Source organism: Corvus kubaryi, unplaced genomic scaffold, assembly GCF_017639235.1.
Source record: "Corvus kubaryi isolate FWS band 111438036 unplaced genomic scaffold, C.kubaryi_AGA036_p1.0 37220, whole genome shotgun sequence".
NCBI lineage: Eukaryota > Metazoa > Chordata > Aves > Passeriformes > Corvidae > Corvus > Corvus kubaryi.
In genome coordinates, this window is record NW_024581063.1 from 348,752 (window position 1) to 364,408 (window position 15,657).

Consider the following 15,657-nt stretch of genomic DNA (forward strand, 5'->3'; position numbering starts at 1 on the left):
GCGCGCGCGGGCGGGGCCGCCGCCCTCCGCGGAGGGGCGCCGTGCTGCCCCCCCCTCCCCTCAGGCGCTCGGTAGGTGAAGTTTCTGGCTTTTAACGCAATAAATCCGTGCTTTCCCCTCTCCAGGACCAGCCCAGCGTGGGTGCGGGACCTGCGCGTTCTCCACGCGTAAAAACATGGAAAACCAAACGGTTCGGCACCAATCCGAGTATCCCTGCTATGTGGCGAGCCGGAGGGTGTGGGAAGCGGGAGCCCTGTTCTGCCATGGTGCTGGGAACCAGCAATCCAGAGCCGCCAAGAAACCCGCAATCGAACTAAACGTAGAAAAATAACTTGCGGAAACTTGTTTTCTTGGGGAGCAACTCGGCTGCTCTGTTCGGGATGTCGCCTCTGCCAGTAAACATGCTTCTCAAAGATAAATAACGTGAAGAAAAGGCCAGACATGCACCGAAAAGGCAAATGCAATGTATTTTCATCCTCCTGGGGGTAATTAGTTTTATACAGCATTTGCCATTCAAATCCAAATCACTGGAATGCCGCATCGTTACCAGCCGGTTCCAGCCATACTGCCGGATCCAGTCTCCTTACAAAGGACACAATAAAAGCTATAAATATACATTCCTCCTTCATTTTTCATATGGAGCGTACCCTGATATTTTTTCCATCTCAGCTTGTTACCCACTAAATTATATTTTTACAACGCACACGGTGTCCTTGCTCATTTTATTATTGACTAATTGAATTGTCTCTTTCAGGACGTAAATTACATGGCACCGGGGCTAGAGGTATCCGGGAGACAACTGGACCCCCTGGGGCACCTCACAACGTGAAACACGGGTACATACCCCGCAAAACATGTTGCAAAATGTTTTAAAACTAATTTTAAATAATTTGTTCCAAACAACCCAGGCTTTTACGCTGGTTGTGAGACTCTCATTGAGGAAAGTTTCCCTTGATAACCTCGGTGTGTGTGGCAAGGGTGTCCCTCTTGTTGCAGGCAGCTCTATATTCCCGTGAAATTCTCCCTGATCCAGCGGGATTTGCAGATTTGTTTATGGAGAGGGTTTTCTGCGAGGCAGACGCTGGCAGAGTGTGCAGTGCCCCAAACGCAGGTGTGGATTTTGCCGTACAGGGATGCAGGGATGCGCACAGCGAATTAAACGCTGACGTGACTGCAAAGCACCAGCTAATACAGGTGTCTGAGGAGTCTCTCCTTGTGAAACTTGCTTCATTATTTTATGCTTCTGTCAGGAAACAGGGGGTTTGGCCACTAAAAATATCCCAGGGCATTTTCACAATGGAATAATTACCTCCTCTGAAGGATGTTTGGGTTTCTCCAGCTTGCCCTTGCCGAGTTACGCTGCTATCTGATATGTCACAAGGATTACCAGCAACCAGCTGCAATTTATCCTGAAAATGGAAGTGGTGATTAAAAGGCAGGACTGGTAGTGTAACTCCTATTAAAGCTGGTTAGCAATTCCCATCATAAAATCCTGCCCTCCGTCGTGTTTAATAGGGCCAGACTAACCACTGTGCTGAAATATAAGCATCTGAAGTTCATACCTCGGGTTAAATTATAAACGTTTGTCCTTCTCTTCCTTCTGTCAGGGCTTTTCTAGTCTGAAAATGAGAATGGTCACGTTGTCAGAGGTGTTCCCTCGAACCCCACCACGAAAACCCTCCTGAAAGTCCTGCTGGTGCTCAGCAAGGGCCTCCTGGTACTTCTGCTTCCCAGCAGCTCCGTCATCATCACAACCCAGGGCTGTGAGATCAGAGCTGGACCTGCAGCTCCAGTTCCTGGCTGCTCTGGACCATGCCATGTCTGCAGGTAGGAAGGGCGAACAGGGAACCTGTCCTCTTGGGAAAACACGGAGCAGGAAGCTCCTTGAAAAACACAGTGGGGATGGGAACTGGGTCCAGGACAGATAAGTTGGCAGGCACAGAGGTTCTGGAGAGAGACAGGTTCTCCAGCGTGGTGGAAGGGAACGGGGAGCCAGAAGGAAAAACAGGTCTGCCTGAAGGGAGGGATAAAGCAAAGCTGATAAGAAAGAATCTGGAAGCCAGGCTGCTGGGAGAAGACTTTAAACCAGAGTGGGAATGGGAGAAGTTTCTGGGAGGAGGTTGTGCAGCCTGGGAGGACTGGGAGCTGTCCCTCTGGTCTGGTCAAGGGCTGAGGGAGAGCTTGCTGGGCAAAGGGGATCAGATGGAAGAGCTGGAGTGGGGCAAGGCAGGAGGACCCCGAGGCTGGGTACGGGATGCAGCAGGGCCTGTGGGAAGAGGGAATTCACTAGAGACAGTGATGTAGGAGCAGGAATGACAGAAACTGGGGGAGGGAGGCAGAGCAGAAAGGTGAGGATTTAGGAAGGGGAATGAAGACCACCTGGAAAACAGTCAGCAGCAGGTACCTGAAATGCACTGAGAATGTACCTCACCCCCTTGGAGTGCTGGAGCTTGTGCCAACCACGACATCCCTCACGGGGCAATTTTCACATTGCTGATGGCCTGCATCGGTGCCAACCCAGGATTACATTGCTGGCGTTATCTCTACATGGGAAAGAAGTACATATTCAATAAAACACACTGCCCAGTTACCAAACATCAGCGTAAAGGTGGCCAGTGCAGAAGGATAAGCCAGGCTCAGACACTAAACCAAGGTCAGGGAACCCAGGCAAGTGCCTCAACAACTTCCACCTCATTTACTGTAAAAACCAGATGTAGGTGTTTTATGCACCACGTGAGGAACTGAGGGGCGAGCAAGCACAGCACTGTGGGTGGGGCAGGTGACTGCTGCTCCCAGAAAGGATTTTTAGCCTTGGGAATTTGTGGGATGCAAAGCACAGTCCCTAAGCAGAGCCTGCCCTGCGCTGCACTAATTGTGCAGTCAGTGCTGCCCAGGTGCCTAGCCTGACATTTTGAAGCCTGACTTGCAGAAGTGAAGAGCTCTTGCAGATAAATCTGCAATAACTGAGAATTTATACAACTTCTGACTCGGTTAGATGGTTGGCCATGTTCTATTTTCTGACAAAATCGGGCCATTTAGTATTTCTAATTGGATCTCTGAAATGAAAAGATATTTTTTACTATTCTGTCTGTATGGCCGAGTTCCTCGTCTGTAAAATAAGGACAACACCAGTTCTCGCTCCGGTGTTGAGAAAATGAATTTGAGTTTGTGAAGCACTTGGATACCATAGTGATGAGTCCCATGGAAAAGCTCAGGAGGAAATGAATAAATCTGTCTTCAGAACAATATTTGAATAGTCTGCTGTAAATAAAGCATGGGCCACACAGTGAACAGCAAGGAGAAAATAAAATGATTACTGAGTGAGCACAGTCTATTCTGTACAATGAGTGAGGCCAGGAACCTGTTGAAAGAACAGTGTGTGATCTAATTACAATTAAATACTTCATCATAATGCAGATGCATGGAAGGGACAAATTACAGTTGCACAGGCCACCTTAGTGTTGGTATTTCTAAACTTTTAGACTCTTGAATTTAAAAAAACCACCACTGTTAGGTGCAAAGGTGTAATACACATGTATAAATTATTTCCTCACCCTTTAATAGTGGGAGACAATATATTTACCTCCTCTACCTCAGCCACTTAAGTGGAAAAAATGTTTTTCTCTTCTTGGCGATATCTCAGCCTTACAGCCAAGACTTAACGCTGTCATTCACACACTGACGTAGAGATTTAAATCCAAAATTTACCTTCTTTGGAAGTCTGTGCATGATCAGCAGAGACAGACTATTCTCCAGAGAGGGAGCCAGAGGAGGACCTTCATTTCGGTGATTAAAATTTTGTGTTTTGCTTGGAGTGCTTCCCATTCCAAGCCAGCCCCCTGGTTTTGATGCAGAGGCAAGGTTATGGAACAACAACTCCCCTGATCTTTATGACTCCTCAGTCCCGAGGCTACGCTGAGCTTTCCTGACTCCTGCTGAGACTTGGAGCCGCTTCAGAGCGGCTGTAAATTGCACTGGGTTATCTGTCGCCCACAAGAAGGGTGATGGAATTAGGATTGCACTGTTCAGTGCCACTCTGGTCGTGCCTATTTTTCTCACCGTGATTTCTCTATTGCTTAGCGGGATGTGAGGTGACACTGAATCGTTACACCAATTTATTGTTATCCAGAGAATTTTTCGTTACCGGGCATCCTCTGGCAGCTGGTTAAGGCAATTTGGGATAAGAAGGGGCTGCAGCACAAATAAAGACGTGGCTCATTAAGTTTAAGACTTAGAGCTATGAGATACCTTCAGTTTCACCTTCTGTGCTGCCTCCCTCGTGTGACGCATCAGCTCCATCCACGGACAACTTCTGGCAACATGACCTCTCCAATTATTCCTGATCTCCATCCCGATTCCAGCACCAGTGCCCAGCAAGGTGTGCTGTCTTTCATCCTTCAATAGGGGATAGATTTATTTTTTTCATTTATTTTTCACATTTATTGATCACAGATGTGGTTTTGCAAACTGCTCTGAGGTTAAAAGTCATCCTCTGGACTTTGCCGAGCAAATTCTAGGTTAACAGGTCATGTGCCAGAAACCCTCCAACCCCAGCACACACTTCTGTCATTCCTGATGTCAACAGCAGTTCCAGCTCCTCAGTGGAGTCAGGGAGGGTCATAAATGGAGGCAGACCTTCCAATCACTGAGGTGAGTTTCCCAGGACGTCTGAGAGGAAGGTGGAGCTCCTTGAGTCCTAGACTGACAGAGTCTGAAACACAAGCAGGACAGTTGGTGTAAAATGCTTTTAAAGGCTTCCATCGCTAAGCAAGGGAGCTGCTGAGTTCTAATCCAGTGTTTGTTTATTTAAGGTTTTCAGAGGTAGGTGGAGGAAACCTAGAATCCAAGATGCAGTGTTTACTGGAATCTGATCCACAGTTTAAAAGAAAAGGGTAATGCATTTGTTATCAGGAAGTGCATAATGATGTGGGATGTGGCTCTCTGGGCATCCAGAAGGACAGAAATGCAGGTAACCCCCAAGGGGAAAGCCTGATGTTATTGCAGTGAACGGGATTTTTGCCGTCCGTGTCAGCAGAGTGAGATTTCATGTCTGGACGCCTGTCGTGGGATGACACCGTGCCACAGGTGCTCACAGCATTCTCAGTGACTGTATTTTCCTGGTTTGGTGGCTGTCATTAGTTGTTGATCTCAGATGAGATCATTACTGGCGACACACTGACCACTGAGTCTCCATTCCTCTTTCCCGCTGTCCATGGGAACACTTTCCCAGTGTCCCACTTCTCCCTGAGTTACTGCAACTCATCTTTGGACTGAAAGACTCTCTGCACACCCAGTAAGAGAGGAGACAGATGGTCCATGCCCTCTCGTGCGAACAGGATCAGTCTCCTCTGCATCTTAAAAACCACATAAACCAGGCCAGGATTCCAGGTGGTGTTTATCCCAAAGCATTTCCAACAATCCCACAAGAATGTTAATTACTGACACCAACAATCTTGTTCTCATTCATATAATGGGAATGCCTAAAGGTCTTACCTGAGGTTGGGCAGACACTGTAGGATCACACAGGAAAAGCCCAGAGGGGTTTTAGTCCAGGTTATCCTGACAGGAAGTCAGAAAGCAGAACCACAGAGAGGTGTTGGAGGTAGAGCAGCAGGGCCACCTTTCACATCTCCTGAGTCCCAGTGCTTCTGCTCTGTAAACACCATCACGTTTTCTCCTGTGCCAGGGGAAGTGAGACTGCAGTGTTCTGAGAGAATTCAAAGCAAGAGGAAAACCGTGGAGAGGAGAAAGGATAAGAACAAAAGGACAAGAATTGATGCTTAGCACATAGAAACAGTCATTTGCCTCTGGGCTTGGGAAATCAAAGAAACAGACCAACAGCAGAGGATGCTTGAAAAACACACAGCCCGTCGCTCCCGGGGATCCCAGCACACCTTACAGACCTCCCCTCTGCCCGTGGCAGGAATCAACAGCAGCACAGCCCGGCCCTTTCTGTGTGTTACCTGAAAGGGTCAGCTGGGGTGTTCGGTCATATGGCTGGAATAGGATGTGTTGGGGAACTCCTGGAAATGGAAAGAAAAGGACACATTACTTGTGAGGGATACAAACAGATCAGCCAGAGTTAGATGAGCAAGTCCACACAAAACCTGAGACCAAAGAGACTTGACTGGTTTGTCAACACCAACAACTCCCACAGGTGTCCTTCCTTTTGGTCTGTATCTCAGACTATGATTTTAGGTGTTTAAAACTGAATATACAGAAACAATTATTCCAGGAGTCATTGTTTGGATATAGTGGCTGAAGTGTCCCTCTGCTTTAAGTGGCAGGAACTGGAGGCACAGAGTGCTATTAAAACCTTGTGACAGAACAGTAAATATGCACAAAATTACCTCAGTCCACTAATTCAACAGTTCAAAACCAGTCATTGCTATGACGTGGTGAAGACAGGGACAATGAGCCACAGAAACAGGAAGGAATAAAGACATTGGACAATAGGTTGGGACAGGGATAGAGTCCTGTTTGCTGTAATGATCTTGTTCATGCGCTCTCAGAAAGCCCTTTAAAGTCAGAGTTTTGGCTTTGCTTCCTCCAACTGGAATGCTCAGACAAACCTCATCACCCTTTCAGATGCCGTGAAGGAATTTCCTATAAATATAATGGATTTTTCATGGAGGAAATATTGGACTTGTTCATTTTAACCACGTTGTCTGACAAATGGACAAGCTCGAACTGTTGTAAAATTAAACTGTTCAGAACAAGACCTGGTTTACAAAGGGCTTCCGTTCCCCAGGCTCGTAGTGTGCCACTGAAGGATGCCTGGAGTCCTGGGGGAATTCTTTTGCCATGGGGTCTGTGTACTGTGGTCGTGGTGCCTCGCAAAGCACCTTCCTGCCGGGAAAGGTTGTGCTGCAGCCCCTGGGAATGCTGCAAAAGTCTGGACAAGGCCTTGGTGATGTAGCTGTCAGAGGAGAGCATGGAGGTCTCTTCCCAGAGAGCAATAGCAGGGGTACAGCCCTGATTTACTAAGGAGAGAAACAAGCTTCTGTTCCCAGCAGTTCCTGGTTTAAAAGCAGGGATATGTCTTGACTCGTTCTGCATAAATTTTATTTTTAAATCATTTCTAACCTCTTGCAATTTTTAAGCAACTCTAAAACCAGGGTAAATTAGCCAACATTCCTTCCTAGTGTTACCAGTCCACCCTCTTACCCCCATCAGCACAGTCTGAGTCTTTCTCAGCTGCAGGACTGAGCAATGTGGGGACACAAGGACAGTTTAAAAAGCAAAGAACACACTTTGTGCCAAGGAATGGTGCTGCACTGAGAGCTCTGGCAGGGAAAATGTGGGCAGCCTTCAGACAGGTGAAGAGTCTGACTCCTCAAGCTCCAATCTGACACTTCTCACAGACATTCATTTCACTTTTTTGTTGTTGTTTAAACATCCCTTCAGGGCAACACTTCTGCAAAAACATCATCATTCTCCCACCTTTCTATGCTCGTCCCAGGGGATCGGTGATCAAAGCCAGGAGAGCAGACCAGGAGCTCCGAAGGGATGTGGAACGTGGGTGAAGGAGCTGTGAGCCCTCGGCTCTCCCTGACAGGTCTGGGCACTCGGCACGTCAGGATCGCTGGGCCTGCTGCCACACAGGGGTTCTGCCGCTGCTGTTATTCCCTCAGCACCTGAATGGCAGCTCTAAAATCAAATTACATGAGTGCTACAGGCTGCAGCCCCTGGCTGAGCCCTGAAGTCAGACGAATTGAAACAACAAATATGCCCGGATAGCAGTTCCCTAAGAAATGTCATCCTTACGCTGCTCCGCTTTTCCTCCTAACGGAACCTGACGGGACTTATCGACTGCCCGGTATTCCTGCAACTGCATCGGAAGTTATTGATTCTGAGAAATATGAAATGTGTCTCAGAGGTCAGAATGTGACTCTGTCCAAGTGAGACACAAAGGTGTTCGGAGATGCTGAACGGAGCAGGGGGAGCAGCAGAAAACCACAGGCTGGGAGTTGACTCCAGCAGGGATTGGTGGGGTTTGAACACCACTGCTCCAAGATGAGGTGAAGGTGCTGATCCCAGCTCCTTGTGACCAGGAACCACCACACAGTAAATGTTGCCCAGGCTGTTGCTCCACCTTCTTCCCTGCCCACTAATACACATTTTTTGAGGGATGCTCTTAGAAGGACCAGAAGTTGAAATGCATTTCTTCCTCCTCCCATAGTGGAAGGCACATGCTGGCAGGGGAATCTGGGAGGAAAATGCTCTTATGCTATACAGGCAATGGACGTTTTGTGCACAAGCAAGATGCCTTCACATTCCCAAAGGAATTCAGCTAAGAAGCATCACTGCCAAAAACTGGAGAGAATTTAGATGCTTGGAACAAACTTACACTGCTGAAAGTGGGGAACTGGTAGAGAAAGATGTTCAGGCTATCAGAAGTTGTTATCAGAAGTGCCCTTCGTTTCTGAAAGCACAGAAGTGTAGGTTTTCAACAAAAATCAATTTCTCAAAAAGACTCTCCTTCTGTGACCAAAAACCTTTGGTGAGGGCTGAGAAGAAATTGAGGTTTATGTCTGTATCATGTGGACATTTAGATTCCACGAAGCAAAGCAATGGTATTTTTCAGCCGTGAGCCTTCTGAGGCAGGTAACAAATAACAGAGATTTGACAGAGGGAGAAAAGCTTTCTCACAAATCTCCTGTTTTCCCAGTCCCAGAGGGCTGCAATCTGCCTCTGACCCCTCTTTCAGGCTGGTGTTTGCTCTGTGATCTGTTGGGTTTGTGTTTTCAGACGGGAGTCCAGTGTTTTCCTGCCAGCCTCCAGCAATCACTAGCACTCAGCTGCTCCTTCTGGGGTGTCATCGCGGTGTCCACCACTCCTGAGGCTGCCAGGATATTCTGGGAAGCACTGCCTGTGGAGAAAGCAGCACAGGGGACCACAAGGCATAGTATGGCTGACTTTTTTTTTATGTTTACTGCTACTACTGCTGTTAACATGTGTTTTTACTAAAGAGCAGAGTTCATGAATTATGCTCACGTTAAAAACAAAGCTGTAAAAAAGTACCAGTGAAAGACATCAGGAAGAAAATCCTCAAAACCACTCCTATTCTCTTCCTGTCTCTCTTTTTTTTTTTAAGTTCTGCCTCCAATTTCAGGCAAATGCAGCAGTGCCTGGGGTGTGGTGCCTGCAGAAGGCTCCTGAAGAAGCACCTGCTGTGCACAGGCTCCTGCTGTGGGATGGGAGCAGTGGGAACTCAGACCCAAGAGCAGGTACCTCGCTGTGAGCAGTTTCCACACCAGGAAGAGGAAGAACTTGGTCTTGTTCCTGGCTACAGGTGGCTGAGACACGTGAGAGGTTTCACTAATTCTCAGTCGAGCCAAGTGAATGATGCCTGTCCCGTTAGAAGTGACAAAGGTAAGGTATCTTGCACTTCACCTAAAATGGACACCAGAAGAGGGGTGGGTTTAGATGGGATATTGGCAAGAAATTCTTGGCTGTGTTTGGTGCTGAGGCCCTGGCACAGGTGCCCAGAGCAGCTGTGGCTGCCCCTGGATCCCTGGCAGTGTCCAAGGCCAGGTTGGATGGGGCTTGGAGCACCCTGGGCTAGTAGAAGGTGTCCCTGCCCAGGGCAGGGGGTGGAACAAGATGGTCTTCAAGGTCCCTTCCAACCCAAACCATTCTGGGATTCTATGATCAATAATGTGGGAATGCCAACACAGCCTGGAGCGTGGACAAAATCCCTGCTCGGAGTTCCTGGCCCCGGGGTGGGTAGGGTGACACTGCAGCAGGAGGGTCCAAACCACAAAGATAAGTGCACATTAAAGTTGTACACCAACTTATGAACTTCTAGGAACTTAATTAACCCCAACCAAAAGCCACAAGCAGACTTTGGGAATTGAGCAGTGACGCTGCTCTATGTCAGCTCCCACAGCGGGGATTTTCCCTCTGACAAAAGGGATCCCTTTTTCAATGTATGGGGAAACACAGGCAGCAAAAGAGATGGTGTGAAAAATTAGCAGCATTTACAGTTGTGTTGGAAAGCCTTGTTCACATCAGAACACCTTCCCCAGGTACTTGAACAAGAGAATGGGGACTTTAAAAAACAGGGAAACCTGCACAGGGTGCTCAGTAAATCTGAGTGGAGTACACCCACCTTAAAGCTCAACTCCTGTATGGAATTTTTACCTGGAGTCCAGCTGACACCAGAGGAAGGGGTGAAAAGGCTCCCAGCTCTGTGAGAGGTAAGAGGAAATGACAGAACTGACAGCACTGGACACTGCTGGGTCACCAGAGAAAGGGGAAAAATGCAACCCTGTGTGATTACAATCAAACACAAATAAGTATGTTGGAAAAGAACATTTTCTATTTCCTGCAAGCAGTAAAGTTTGGGGGGAAATGGCCTATGATAAATATTTTTCTCTGCTGGAGGCAGCAGCAGGGCTCTGACAGGCACGTTGGAAAACAGACCATACGTTTGTGCATATTCAACAGCCCCACTGGGAGACATCATTTCTCAGGCTGCCGTTGGGGTTGTGTTTGGCACTTGAACTGTTTCGGGGGCTTTGATAGCCCAGGATCTGTGTAGAGGATGTTTTGTTCTGAGGGAAAAGAGCACGAGCACATGACCAGAAGCTCTGATCAGCTATTGAAAGACCCAGACCAGCAGAGCTCAACAACACAATTCCTTTGTAATGGAAATGCCATACCTAGGCATGAAATTAGGAAAGCAACGTGTACGAGCAGATTCCAAGAAGATCGAAGTCATCCCGGTATTCCTGCCCCAGCAGAGAAGGATGCAAAGTTAAGACACCTCTGAGTAGTGAAGTGTCGACCTGATTTAGCTGCCCAAGCAATCAATGACGGATCTTTATGAGTGTTCAGGAGCCCTAACACACAGATCTTCCCAGGGAAACTGAAAAGAGCTAATTAATAGCCCAGACAAACAGAATGAAATGCAAAGCTGGACATAGATCTTTACAGCCCGGTGCTGACTGCGCTGAATTCTTTCCTTGCACTCCCGGCTGACCCCAGTGAGGCATCAAGATTAATGCTTGTACAAAAAGCTTTTGCTTTCCACTTTTTGTAAAGCACTTTCAGGCTTTACACTCAAGTGTTTCGCCTGGCTGCAATCAGAGATAGTTTAGTCTAGACTTACAGACTTAGCTGGATTTTGCTGTCCCTTGTCCTGCTTCAGGCAACCTGAAGTGATACCTCTCTCTGTCCTTACTGCTCTGGCCACTGGGAAGTGAATGCCCTGATAACTGAGGCTGTTTAAGTGCAGGTTGCTCAGCTCCGTTCGTGTCCCCTGTTTGCAGGGCAGTTTGGGACCTTCTGGTGCCCCGAACTCCAGCAAGGTGATGATGTCACTGAGAGTTAACACACAAACCCCTGGACAGGGGCTTTAGAAAAGTCATGGAAGTCCTCCTTGTTCCCAAGAGGTGCAGCATGAGGGCCCTCAAGGAGCTTCAGGAGGAGTTCCAAGGGTGGCCTTGAACATGGACTACTTCCTGGGCAACATACTTGGGGTATTTGGCTTTTTCCAGAACAGGTAAGGAGACATGAGTCTGTGGGACACGTGGCCAGCCCAGCAGAAGCAGCTCCTGCCCTCCTCCACCAGACCACAGCCATTTTGATCCAAGTATTTTAGGTAGAAATGCTGGTCAGTCTTGTCAGCAGGAAAGGTCTGTCTGGGAAGACATCCCCTCAAGTGCCTTGAGATGGCAGAGGAAGAAGTTAAACACCAAGAGTTAAGAGTCTGCCTTGCCCAGGCAGCTCCTGCAGTAGGGAAAGCCAAGAGCAGGTTTTCCAGGATCATGATTTTGGACTGAGGTGCCTAAATTTTGTGTAAATTTCACTTCAGACTCTGCTTGGATGCAGCCTTAGATGTCCTTGTTTTCCCAGTGGAGAGCAGCAATACTTCCATGGTGTTTCCCAGTGTCACTGTTAAACTAGTGATCCCTCTTCAAGAGCCATGGTGCAAGGTACGGCACAAAAAAGCTTTATTTTTTAACTAAAATAAGGTGGAAGAGGACATCAAATAACAGGGTCCGCCTGAGGGCACTGAGAGGGTTCACAGAATCACAGAATGGTTTGGGTGGAAGGGACCTTAAATCCCATCCCATTCCACCCCCTGCCGTGGGCAGGGACACCTTCCACTATTCCAGGGTGCTCCAAGCCCTGTCCAGCCTGGCCTTGGACACTGCCAGGGATCCAGGGGCAGCCACAGAATTCCTGCACAACCTGTGCCAGGGCCTCCCCACCCTCAGAGGGAAGAATTCCTTCCCAATAGCCCATCTAACTCTGGGATCCAGAGAGATGTAAGATGCTTGAGAAGGGTAAATCTTGGGCTCGAGGGCTGCAGCTGACCTTGATTTTGCTCCTCGGGTGAGAGCTCTCCTGGTTCCAGAAGGAGCCTTTCTGTATGGAAGCTAAAGATCATTAAAACCTTCCAGAGGACAACATGAGATCTAGACAACATTCCCCTTTCTCCCAGCTCCCACTTCCTCACACACTCCCTCGGCTGAGGAGGAGGAGCAGGTTCTGCTTGGCCTGATACGGAAGGGAGACACAAACCCCACTGGCCGGGATCTGGAGTGATCCAGCTGCACTTCAGTCTTTCCTGTCCCATCATTCTCGTGACCCAGAAGTCCTGGAAAATAAATAATATTTGGAATTGTTGGGTTATTCATCTACACAAATGTCTTGCTGTCAATGCTGTGCATAAGGATATGCAGAGAAACCAGGAATGTTCTTGGGATTGGAGACCAGTGGGCAGAACATTTTCTGCAGGCCCACACAGAACTGTTGGGTTGTCCCAAGCCAATGTCCCCGAAGGACATCAGAGTCAGCACTTTCACTGCTGAAATTACCCACAACCAAGATAAATACATGAAATATTAGTGGGAATATTGAGAAATAATGAAAACTAGTGCAGAAACCACGGTGGAATGTGCTCGCAGGGACATGCACAGGCACAGCCTGTCCAACGGACTTGTGGTCAGCCACAATCCTGGCTCACAACATACATCCAGTCCCTGAAACCTTCCACCAGCCTGAATTCCTTCTGTACAAAGGGAGTCTCGTGGCCTGTTTTAAAGCTCTAACAGCTTCATTTTGGTTTGAGCTCAGCTTCTCTCCTGGAGTAACAGGTGTTTGGGAAGCTGTGAAGATCACACAGTCATTGTGGGAGAGAAAACTGTTCCCCCGTGACATCCACCTGTGCTCTGTGCCCACAAACCTGAGGGTCCATCACATAGCCTGGAGTCTGAGAGATGAGCAGGGGGTGGAAGAGCCAGCTGGAACCTCTGGAAACCTGGAATGCTCATGGGATTGAGGAAGGGGGAGAGCATGAGCACTGGCCCCTTCTCCAAAAGCTGCACACAGAGATCCCAAATCACTTCTTACTCCAGCACCCAGGAGCTGACTGGAGTCAGAACTTTGGGATTTAACTGCTGCTGGAAAAGGAGGAAACTCCTATTTGCATGCACAAAGATTGGGAGTGTTCTTCTTCCACTCCAGTGGAAGTTGCTGTGTGTCCAGTGGCCTGGTCACCACTGCCTCAGGTGAGCACAAATCCAGTGGACTGACGTGGGAAAGCAACCTGGGCTGGAGATGTGCTCACATAGCTTCATTTAGATCTTTCCTGATGGGAGAACCAAAGATGTTCCCACCAAACCTACTCATCCAATTACTGGAGCACTTTGAAAATGTGATACGGATCAGTGGAGCAGCCTGCGCTTTTCCCAGGACAGAGCAGGAGTGTGCAGACACTGCACTTTTGGGAAGCATGGAGAACCAGACACAGGAGCTTTGTGGCTTTTCTCCATTGGTTCTGACTTGCTCTGATTCCTTGCCTGCTCACCATTAGCACCCCGTGGTGCAGTTGTGTTTGACGTCCCCGTAACAGCCCCTGATTTATATGGCCTTGCACAATCCCTCCTCCTCTCTGCAGCCTTGGGAACAGCAGAACAGACATCCTGAAACGGAACTCCTTTGAATCAGTCACTGCCAAAGGAGCAGACACCTTCAAAGACCATTATCTTCATGAATTAAACTTCACCTTTCCCAAATGATCTCTTTTTTTTCATGAAACAGAGCTTTTGGGGTTTGGCAGAAGCAGACAAATACTCCAGTTGGGAGACTTAAAAAAAAATGGGTGAAAGCATGACTGAGATTCAGAGAGTCACAGAATAAAGGAGAGAAAGGATCCAGAGAGAAATCCAGTGTGCTACATTCATCACTCACTCATTCAATTACAAGGATCTGAGCAACTGTCCAGTGAAGGGAATTCAAGCTCCCCATTTGATGGTGTATCTCTGATGCTTTTCCACATGGCACTGCAGGAGATGAGCCGTGCTCCTTTCTACACCCATTCCCCACAGAAAATCTGCAAACCATCACCACCGATGTTCCCTAATTTAGGATCCATGCCCTAACATTCTCTGCTTCCAAAGCATGGCCACCACTTAATGCCCTGCTTGCTTTAGGAATGTGGTTTTCCTTCAGTCCGATGGGAACACCACGATTATGTGCTGCACGTGCCAGAGAGGCAGGGCTGGCTGGGGAAGGAGAAGGGAGGCTTCAGCTCAGAAATGATAGTACCTATTTTTGGCTCCCGGAGCCAGGCTGTGCTGCTCCCACTCTGTTTTGATGCTCCAACACGTTTTGCTGGAGATGTCACCAATCCCAGGCAGTCACGACAGTCTGGGGTGCTGGGATTCAGCCTCATGGGGGAGGGAAGACAAGCAGCAATTTTTCTGAAGTCTGAGGCAGGAACAAATGGATTTGTGGTGACTGTTATTTGAATATTAATATTTAGATGAGGATATTTTTCGGTCTGAACATATCATTAGAATACAGGAGATCTGTACCTGCCTCTCCCTTCCACTTGGCTGCAGTGGGACATCCCCTCTTTCTAAACATCCGCCCTTGTGCAGCCATGGTGAGGTTTTCTGATCTGGTTAAACATCTTGCAGAACCAAATGTCCTCTTGCTCCTCACTGCCTGGGACACACAAAATACAAAATAGAGTCTCCTGGAGTAAATTCATGTCCCAAGTGTGTTTATGTAACTACAGTGCCTACTGGGGTTGCTCAGGATTTTCCTAGCACTCCAAGTGCTACAGTTCCCACTTCCATTAAGTGACAACTTATTTACATCCCAGAGTCCTGAGGCAGCACAAGCCAAAGGCTCTGCTCACATCACCTGCAGGTACCTCCAGGAGGTTGTGAGAGCCTCCTCTCCATGGCTGTGCTGCAGGGCAGCCCTGCCAAGGAGACAGCCCAGAAACTCTCTTGAAACCCAACCCTCGACCTGGGCACCTCAGTCCGTGCTGAAGGGGCTCCCCACAACCCTGTGCCTGCTGCCCCCAGCAGCCTGTTCCTGCCTGGCACTGGCCCCTCAGTCCTGCAGCACTGAGTGAGGAGGGGAGACAAAGCGGTGGCTGCCCCTGGATCCCTGGCAGTGTCCAAGGCCAGGTTGGACATTGGGGCTTGGAGCAGCCTGGCACAGTGGAAGGTGTCCATGCCCATGGCAGGGGGTGGAACAAGATGAGCTGTAAGGTCCCTTCCACCCAAACCATGCTGTGATTCCAAATCCAGCAGGATCCAAGGGAAGACAAGGCAGAGGGTGGGGAGCTTGGGCATCTCTGATGCCAGGCCAGCACTCTGGGAAAGCAGGGAACCAAAAGCCAACCCT

At 48.5% G+C, this 15,657-nt stretch overlaps 2 long non-coding RNA genes across 2 annotated transcripts; one reads left to right on the top strand and one right to left on the bottom strand.

Moving 5' to 3' along the window:
- Window positions 1-3: 3 nt before the first annotated feature.
- On the top strand, window positions 4-12,095 carry LOC121661986. The gene is made up of 6 exons (XR_006015142.1): window positions 4-71; window positions 755-836; window positions 1,608-1,827; window positions 7,408-8,908; window positions 9,098-9,375; window positions 10,032-12,095. It is a non-coding gene; the product is annotated as an uncharacterized LOC121661986 (long non-coding RNA).
- LOC121661985 lies at window positions 704-7,529 on the bottom strand. The gene is made up of 7 exons (XR_006015141.1): window positions 7,444-7,529; window positions 5,964-6,023; window positions 5,494-5,707; window positions 4,249-4,711; window positions 2,427-2,543; window positions 1,563-1,619; window positions 704-1,409 (listed from the first exon to the last, which is right to left on the bottom strand). It is a non-coding gene; the product is annotated as an uncharacterized LOC121661985 (long non-coding RNA).
- Window positions 12,096-15,657: the final 3,562 nt, after the last annotated feature.